Raw genomic sequence first — 8,804 nt, 5'->3', positions numbered from 1 at the left:
GAAATTGAGATCAGGAAATCTAAAGGATAACGAGTGTAATCAATCGGTGTAAGGAACCCTGAGGCGTGTTTTGTCAGCCTAGTCAAAATCCAAGTTACTTCATTTTATGTTATTATTCAGACAAACGTTTATGAAGACGGGATTGGAAGTGGCGCTGTTACCATTCATTACCACATATCATGTAGCCGATAGTTACAATAGAGTGATTAACACAATGGTACATTGCTACCGAACATCGTTTACGGTCATAAATTGGCATGCCATCTTGTATTAAGAATGTAAGCAAAATCTTACTTTGGCTCACCCTGGCAACACCGGTATAGTCGCCATACGTATCCACGGTGTCCCTCTATATTTACTGTCCGAATTAAAACTTTGCAAGTATTACTAGAATGGTTTTAATTCGGTCTCTCTGACCGGTAAGGACAAAGGAATATATATTCCTCTAGGAGATCGGCACGGTAGTTTTGCGAGGTTGCGTCTATGGCAGCATAGGTGTGTGCGTCTGCATGTAAGAACACGAAATATTTCACAAATGCACCCTCTTTGAGGAATGCCCTTTAATAACCCTGACCATAAATTCCGTTAAGATTGAGGCATACCAAATGCTGGCATAAGAACTCTACGAATTAGGTAAATAATACTCAGGGGCATTTTCCTAAAAGATTTTTAACTGGTGCAAGAAGCACAATAGGACGTTCGGTAAATGATACAGAAGTAAAAGCGCGTGGGGGCAATACAGCTTTGTACAGAAGCGTTTTAGTCCGACCAGAAACTGTCAACAAATATAAATATATTTTAAATTAAAACTAAATTAGGTGGATAATATTAAAAGCAGTACGTTTCTGAATAACAATTTCCAGAAAACACTTCGCTGCTAGTTATTCAGGCATAATCGCTAGAAACCCAATAAAGTTCCGTTCGCTGTTAACAGCCGCTCACCTGTAATCATTCCTTACTTATTTTTGGTGAGCTTAATGCTGACTGGCTAATATATGAGAGCAAGAATAGCCGCTGCAAGTCCTGTGATCGGCACGTACTGCACGGCCTATGTTATTAATGCAAATTGTCAAACGGAGAGAAACCGCGAAGGTTTATTGTTGGGTGAAGTCACCTTAAGTGAATCTATTATATGCTGGAAGAAAGCTTACAACTTTTGACAAAGTCCAGAGCTTAAGGTAATAATATGCGATAAAATCGGTAAAAAAAAAAAAAAAACTAAGAAAATACATTAATTTCCTTTGAAAGTTGTTCAGATAACATAAATATCTACATTTTTAGCTAGTCAACTAGAATCATAAGCCAAATGATAATGTACGAGTGTGAGGGTCAAATGTTTCTATTTTTTTTCTAAAAGTAACTGGATTGGTGTAAAGGTAGTACTTACTGGTGATGAAATTTTGTTCCTATAAGAACTTCCTATAAGAATTACAATGATCGTAACAGCACCAGCCATAAACCTAAATGTGCTTGCGTTTTCAATGTGACCAAATATATACACTACATTATACATCACGGTTTTTCCACCAACTAACCAATGCTCGCACAGTCATAGGAACTAGCTGCTCTTCTATTGGCCTGCTTATTACGTCGAATATGAGGCAAATACGAAAACATGCATGCATGCATCTCCTACAATCTGCAAGGCCTACGCTAGCCGTATCTCGCCATCGAAAAAAAAAAAAAGATAGTACCAAAAATCACGAACCCCTAATCCGTAATCTTTCTCTTGGTTGTTTTCTACATGTACAGTGAATTCTTGTGGAATTGAAAAACCGTTCACCATTAACTACTAGATGTCATGTAATTTTACGCGGTAATAGCTCTGATGGCGCGTTCTCGGAAACACCGGCGGTAATAATGGAAGCGGTGACAACAGCAATGGTCAGGCCGTAATGTACATCCTCTTTGTTAAGCAAGAAGCTAACGACCATGGAACCAACGGTTCGGTAGGTTGGCACCTTACCGTCTAAACAACCCGTTTTATCATTTGCTTGCTGCAAATGCCATACACATATGCGTCAATTAGCCCAGTTGGGCGGATGCAGTAGCTACGATAAGGCTGGCTGGGTTACGTCTATTCATAGCAGATAGATTCGTATCCTTCAGGAAATGCGGCACACAATTGAGCCCTAGTTCCTCTTTCACTAAATAGTAACAAGGGGAACTCTATTTTTATTCGAATTCTCCGTAGCAGCTCTCACTTAGCCCGTCTTTTCAGCTACGCGCCACCGCCTTGCTTTCCGTTCAGCGTTCGATTGCCCAACTTAGGAGAAAGCCCAATGTTAATGTTAAACGAAATACGCTATTAAGATAGACGTATATTTACAGTTTTAAGACAGTAGATTCAGAGCTAAGACAACCTGGACGTCCAACATAAAATACTTTTTTATAATAGGAAATTCATTGTCTTTGGTTCCTTACAGTAGATTCATGTTCTTTTTTTTTGCCGCTAAATGGATTATTTCTTTTCGCTTCACCCTGTACATGTTCCTTTACGAACTCTGCTGACAACAAGCTTTATAACAACATATATCTGCACAGCCTTTTCGCGTCATACGTAATGTACGCGCGCGTAAGACTGTTGCAAGTTCGCTGAACAATCGCTCGGGTCACTCTCAGCTGGCTTTATGACAACTCTCCATACAAATTGACACTGGTTAAAATGTATGCAGAAAACGAGACTACATCCGTGTAGCACATGACGGGTTCATTGGAGGTAAAAAACTTGTCCTATTTCTATTAACAAACAGTTTCTGTAAACACTGACACACCATTCAAAGCTAAAGCTTCCGGTATTCGTAGATCTAGTCGACCAAAATGACAACGAGTGTCCAAATGCACGTAGGCAGTACCTGGTGGAGCGACTACTAATTTGCCATAGCTATTTTTTTCAGGGCCAAGCTTGCTTTGGACACCGCTGCTATGGGACACACTCATGGTCCAGGTGACATTCGACCACGTAGTTAAGGACCATCGTTTACAATTATGACATCGATTACATATACACACACGGTTAGCAATACTGATTATTGTGAGTTGAATAAAAAAAATTAGTATTTATAATAATAGTTCATTTTTGTGTGGGAGATTGTACATTCATATATGCTAGTCTGCTAGCATGATTCGTTAAATCCCGAACTAGTATAAGGTTCTCTCCCGAAAAATCGGACTTGTTCCCCTGAAGTCATACTCATTAAATCTACAGCCGACTCCTTCACGCGTTTTTTCCTGCTTCTTCAATAGTCAATACTCGCTATAGGCTGACAGCAGAGATGCTGGGGACTTGCTGAAATTATTGGGCAGAGTCCCCTAACTTTTGTCAAATTGTTCATCTTGCGCTAACCTTTCCAGATGCATTTTCTCCAAAAAAATACTTGGATCAGAGTATTTTTTTTCTGTTCCTTCTTTTTCTTCGTGAGGTAGGAGAACGCAGCATTTGACACCGACCTTTTTCGGTTGCTTTGATGCTACAGTTCCCCGCAGAAGTGTGTACGCGGTATTGTCTTCAGGGCCCTCGTTAGGGTGAACCCATGTAAGTAATACGGCCTTGCCAGTTTTAAAAAAGTAACTCGGAAAGTTACCATGCCTAGTAAGAATCTGCGTTGGAAAGCTGTTTAGCATTCTTCCGAGCTTCTCAATTCACTTCCGAATATTGAAAATAACGTTTTTTGTAATCGTTTTCTTCTCGTCGTATCTGTTCAGATTATCTTTTCTTCTTCGACCCTACGCCTGAAGAGAATTTTATTTACACAAATAGAAATAGCATTACGGTCCATTATCTATTATACTTGCGTCGTATCCTTACGCAAGGATGCGCTGGGTCCTTTAAAATAGTTTTCTTTTTTGTCTACGACTAGACCTACAATAGTTTAAAACAGAATCTTGAGAATTGTGATCAATTTAACCACCGGCACAGGAAATCCTCTCGTTGTTTGATATATGGTTCCATAACGTCGGCTAGACTATTCTGATATACAGTCCCTTTCGCACCTCGAACTACACGCCGATGCACCTTATATTTTCTTGAATATACGCATTGTTGTAGGTTAGTGCTCTGTACCTAAACGAAAATAGCCTCGATTTTTAACTTCTCCTTTGTGTTCCTTTGTCTTCGAAGATCCGATGCGCTGGCGATGACGTGCACCTCCAACGAGAGATACCTTTGTTTACGAACGCCATTGTATGCGATGTTCTGAAAGAGATGTTCATTAAGTGAATCAGTATGCCGGACACAATTATACAGAACTGGCGCGGTTCGTAATAAGGCAGTGTAACGCCGTCAATTTCTAGAGCATTTAACTTCTCTGACGCATCTAGCAGCTCTCGAAAGTTTTGATCATGCGCTGAAGTACTCAAAAAGAAAGCTTCAGCCTGCCGGGTTGTCTAGATATTCTACAGTTCCGTTGAGATTGCTATTTCTTGTTTCCGCTTGTGAAGAACTGTCTGTCTTTGCGTCCTCTCGAATGTTTCTATGGCTTATGGTGCACGTGTTAAAATCGGCGCTCATGGCTCATCGTGTTCCGATGCTAGATGAGGCTTAAGTCGGTTGTAACCCCACACCCAACGGCTCGATCCTGACAGAGCTAGATAGAAGTTATATGGTAACAAATCGAATAGAGTAAGTTACCTAATTCCGTTGGAATAATGTATTTAGGGGGTTTTGTATCGATGCAAAGCGAACAAGTGCTTGTTACACAACGTCATATCAACTGATTCCCTTTACCGATTCTAAAGAACACAGTTTTATATTCGTATGAACATACAGGACACATTGTGTACAAAATATGTATGCATGTACGTTGCGAAGGATAATCGATTTTTTAATTCATTTTTAGAAATAGAGCGAGGCTTGATTATATTTATACTGAGGCCGCAGCTCTTGATCCCCTAGCTTTTTCTGGCGTACCTTCATGTCACTTACTTTGAATTTACACGCATATAATACGTTTCTATTTTTACTTCCACTTGGAAATGGCGCTCAGTTAATTTCGGTTCATGTATATTTCACAATTTTCTACGACGACGTCCGGCCAGCAATTGTCTCTTTGCCATGTTTTATTTTCACGCATCTCTGCCTCTCGATTATTGATAATCCCAGCCATACCGACCTGACCCGCCTGCTGACTGGAAAGCTATCCTAGGAGATGTAACAGGGGTCAACGTTTCGATCATTCTTTTCCCCTTTTTTTTTTAGAAGATTTTGAGGGTGGACGTATTTGAAGAAAGAGATAGATAAGGAAGAGGCGTAGGCAGTCAATACGGCGCATGAAAAGCCAAAACTCAAACTCGTTTTATGAATGTTAGAGTAAATTTTGGACCTGAAGGGAAGTTCTTTGTTCTTTATTATGAAAGGTTACTTTTTATGGCAATAGAGTCAAGTGTTGACTAATTCCATAGTTATTATTCAGATTTCAAGACCTGTTTCCTAATGCTTTTTTACTTAAATTGGTAAAATGCATTCATTTTTTTTTTGTAGTATTGGTACTCGCCCGCTCCGCAACAGCCCACCAAGAGCAAGAGCGGAAAGGAGCCTGCCAGGGGTGAAGTCTGTTGAGCTCGCCACGATAGATATTAGCTTGAGGCGCTTTCCGATGTTGAAAAAGACAAATAATTTTTTTTATGTACGAAGGCGTAAAACGATCTCATTCCCGGATGGCTGGGTGGCGGACCACAGAAGTTAATTTAAAGTTCTATTGTTAACATTCTTATCCGTCTTGAAGGTTTTTTTCAAAGCTAATCTATCAGAAATTGCTAAATGTGCTAGTTAAAAGGTTCCCATCATTGTGAAAGGATTCATAATGGCTAGATTCACGATGTTGTTCAAGATGTTCTCGTGACTTCATTTGCCCCATCAGAGCCGATCTTTGGAGCGATTATGTTTGTTTTTGCTGTTAGGCGATAAATGCAATGAACTAATGCTATCATTAAATGCTAAATTAAAAATCTGATATAGGTTCGGATATGACGGAATGGTTCAGGATAAAAAAAAAAGTTATTTAGGACCAATATACGCTACCATGGCCACCGAATGGCGTCTATTAAGTGGTACCAATCAACGGCGTATCACTTAGGCAAAATATTAGCTGCACAAAATTATTGAGTCCTGTGTGAATTGGAGCTTCTGCCACAAGACAGCAGTTGCTCTGGAGCTCGATGGCCTTAAAACAGTAGGCAGTAAGCAGTGTTTAGAAAAGTAGCAAATATCGCTTGAGTGTTAGCTGACATCCTCTATTAAATGATATTCAAGACAGTTTCGGCCCAAAGAAGCAGCAGTTAAGGGACATGTAAATAGGATTCTGTTTTGTTTTTAATTATTAAATCGATATACAGGTTAACGTCGAACATTCTCCTGTCTTTCATCCTTTGAACCCCCTTGATCACTGAAGTTAAATTCTTATTATAACTAACGGGTATCTACTTCCATTCTTCTTACTCCTCACAAATCAGTAACATTGTGTATAACCAGGAAGTCGTCCAATAAACCTCCTTATGTAAGTTAAGTTTATGCAAGCAAGTCTTAGTTTAAGTCAAGCAACGGTTATGAATTAGGTATTGGCTCGGGTAACTGTTTATTCCCCATTGCGCCAAACGACACAGAGGTTGCTTTTGTCCTATTTTACGAAGAAGATTACTCAACCTGAATTAACTGACTGTCATATTACATTAAGCGTAGCGACACTGGGCACACTAACTATCTAAATTCACACAAGTCAACGGTACGGCTGCCAATTATTAGACACACGCAGGGCTTCTGGCGACGTATTGACCATGTTGTTGGCCTGACCATTTCTTCCGATATAAGCGTAACAATGAAGCTTCTAGTGTCAATAGCAGTGAGGAACCATTTTAATACAATGTAAACTTTTGAGGCGGTAGTGGCAAAGAACCTCTGTAGTAGCCGTTTGTAATTTTCCTGGTGTAGGTGGACTGTAGAAAATATACAATTCCTTTGTCAGAAGTGGGGCTGTTATGATCTTGGCACAGCCTCCTGGGCCTTGTTATGTTCACTCCTTAACGTAACGTAATGGTTTTTGTATTGGCGAATCGGTCAGCAAGTGACCTCTTTAATATTTTTTAGTATATCTAATAAACAAAACTTTTCCTATAAATCCAAATTAGGTAACTTGTAACTTTTGTGATGAAAACATCCACATACATACCGAAACTGTTTTAATGTACATATCAGCCAATCAGAACCGACTGTAATAGGCAACTACACACTACACTAATAAGATCGTCTACATTCGTAACTTAAACTGAATTAAAGAATTAAAAAATGAAAACAAATATCTTTTTGCCGCCTCAACTTCTCCCTAAAAACAATTCGTGTTTCATTGCTTGTGATCATCTACTATATTTTCTCCTACAAAGATTACATTATTCTATCGGATCTCGAAATCCTTCAAGATCTGAAAGCGGTGGACTTTCGTAACGCGTCGGACGGAGACACGGACGTGCCGCTGATAGCTTCTTGTTGACTGGATATGGCCGTGGGAGACAACTGGCAAAAAGCAACGCTTAAAACTTTCATTCATTAAACTGAACTTTCATTTTCTAGTCGTCGGGCAGATTTGGTAAGTACATAGCATTGTATAAACAGTACGGCTTTTCTTGCTGTTTTTGTTGGGGAATCATTGGGACGTAGTGTACCTATTTAAACGATAGCAACAAAAAAGAAAACAACTATAAAGAAAAAAACTTTTGCTATATATTAATAGATATGTTATGCAACGTACATATAGTACACGGTGTGCGGAAGGTCACGCAATCTGTAAAAAAAGATACCACGTAAAGTATTCGAAAAAAAAAAAAAACGAAACCTTAAAGTCACGTTTGTCCGTAGCCATGGTACAAAGTCTCACAAAGCTGCTCAAACTTTCTAATATTTTCAAAAGTTCAAATGTTCACTATTCATCTAAATAGATTATTCTTTTTTACCCTTCGAAATTCGAGATTTCACACTAGATCTCCCTACGTAGATCGACGGTACTTGTGAGATCTACTGATGGCCGTATCTTCACGTCAACCGTAGATCAGTTATTGAGATGATCTGATAGGTATTTGCACCACTAAAATTGGAAATACAATGTGAAGGACGAATGCTAGGGCAAAATAGGTTTTTCGCTCTTTTCTCGCATGGCAACTTGTGTACACGTACAAGACACACCCTCGGCACGGAAAGGTACACACGTTTTATTGGCCACTTGACAATGTCGTCTTATCTGGCAGCTCACGTTGGTATGAAGCTCCCTCTCGGAAAGTGTCTGTTGCTTACACCGAAAAAAAACGCTGGGACTACGCCTTTTTTCCGCCTTTGCACGCTTCGTATCGACGGCGCTTACACGGAGCTTAATCTTTGCGCTGTTGCCGAAAAGCTGCAAAAGGAGATCGCCTAGTTTTTCTGTTTATCGTGCAAGCGAACATCATCATCATCGATACTAAAGTGTGCGTCGTTCTTGCTGATTTCACATGGCGAACGGATAGAACCGAGAGGCGATTTCGAATTCTCTTCTACAAAGGGGTTCTTTCCAGCGGTCATTTCCATTGCTTCCAAGAAACATCTACTTGAATGTTTATATGAGTTGATTTAATCAAAAGGTCGCTGAGAGATCAATGTAAAATATCCTTGACTTCTTAAATGCTCGTTTATATTTATGTTTTTCAGACCTAGGGCGAACGCTTCACTGCAAATAATATTGAATTGATGAGTATAATTTTAAAGAATGAAGATATATGATTTTTATTATGTAGGTCAATTTTTATTTGCGGTAAGGTGTGGTATTTATTGACTTGCTTTCATA

Source organism: Varroa jacobsoni, unplaced genomic scaffold, assembly GCF_002532875.2.
Source record: "Varroa jacobsoni isolate VJ856 unplaced genomic scaffold, vjacob_1.0 scaffold_1203, whole genome shotgun sequence".
NCBI lineage: Eukaryota > Metazoa > Arthropoda > Arachnida > Mesostigmata > Varroidae > Varroa > Varroa jacobsoni.
Note: the sequence above shows the minus strand (reverse complement) of the source record.